The sequence below is a fragment of the Aplysia californica genome, unplaced genomic scaffold (assembly GCF_000002075.1).
Source record: "Aplysia californica isolate F4 #8 unplaced genomic scaffold, AplCal3.0 scaffold01560, whole genome shotgun sequence".
Classification (NCBI taxonomy): Eukaryota; Metazoa; Mollusca; class Gastropoda; order Aplysiida; family Aplysiidae; genus Aplysia; species Aplysia californica.
In genome coordinates this window covers 43,831-45,123 of record NW_004798830.1, presented here as the reverse complement: position 1 = coordinate 45,123, position 1,293 = coordinate 43,831, and the positions used below count along the sequence as shown (strand labels likewise).

The following is a 1,293-nucleotide window of genomic DNA, read 5'->3' as shown; positions in this document are numbered from 1 at the left end:
AAACATAATTTAGATCATTCAGGAAGCAGGTTTCCGACCTGCCAAGGACAACACAGACTGAGAGGAATACAGTATCCCAGTAGAAAGACCGAGATACTCAGTTAAAATTCACTATCACTCGGGAATCGAACTCAGGTCACTTGCACGTGACAGTGAAACGCTCAACCGTTACATTACAGACGCCGGTTTGAGCGTAACAGAACCCAACAAGAACAAATCAACTCTTTTTTTTTTCAGTCAATAAAAATAAAAGCAACGACAACGAGAAAAGAAAGAATACAAACAATAATTCTAAAATATGTGAGATAACAACTAGTTAACAAAAAATAAACGGATAACGGCAAATAACACGTCACACATTATCACCAACCTCGTCATAGAAATCCACCTAAAAATCTTCTCATACGAGGAAACGCCCACGGAGTGAGGGAAGTGGAAAATTCCCCAGCTCTGTTATCCTAGCAGTGGGAATACGAGGGCCATAAAACCTGGAAAAAAAAGAAATAGTTTTTAAGTTCATTGATGTTAATGTCCGAGTCAGAGAAGGATATTATCTCAAAGTGTTGTGGGTGGGAACACAAAACAATGACAGTAACCTGATAGCAAACGTTTTAACGTTCTTCGCCCTTATCAATACAATTTTGATCTTCGTGGAGACGGGTGGCTTCGATCCTGCCTGCCAGAGTCACCTTATACATAATTCTAGTTTCAGTAAGAGTTTTGCTGCATTTGCAACACAGAGAGGTCAGTAAGAGCCGAAGGTTAGCGTTATTTACCAGAGAGTAACATACACAGAAAAGAAGGAGAGATAAGAACGATAGATGCTTGATAGGAAAGAATGAGCAAACCAGAACTAACAGACCATTTGCCAATCCCCCACACCATAGACTGAACTGAATGGGAAAGGACATAATATTCGAAGGAACCGGGTTCCGATTTCAAAACGCAATCGTATAAACTCACCTACTCCATGCAAGGACGAGCCTAACCATTTCACAACAGATTACACATACATATATATCATTATTATATATGAATTCACAGACCGATTGTTAATAAGGTACGACAGAAAAAGATTTAAAAAGTGAGAACCGTGCAGTCAACAGATTAATGTTTCGTTCCCAACACTGAAATTAAGTAAAAGACGTAGACGGTAGACATCGCCAGAACGTTCGACTAGGAAGATATGTTTCAAAGAATCTGAAACTTACGTCAATGACAGATTTATTACTTTTGTGTCAGAGAGAGAGGGAGAGAGAGAAGGGGGGAGAGAGTGAGAGAGAGAGAGAGAGA

General features: G+C 39.7%; 1 long non-coding RNA gene across 1 annotated transcript in view; it reads right to left on the bottom strand.

Annotated features, from left to right (window-relative positions):
- Positions 1 to 236: 236 nt before the first annotated feature.
- Positions 237 to 1,293, bottom strand: part of LOC118479050 — a 41,762-nt gene continuing 40,705 nt past the window's right edge. The window contains exon 2 of the long non-coding RNA XR_004859441.1: positions 237 to 488. This is a non-coding gene — a long non-coding RNA (uncharacterized LOC118479050). The remainder of the gene's footprint in view (positions 489 to 1,293) is intronic.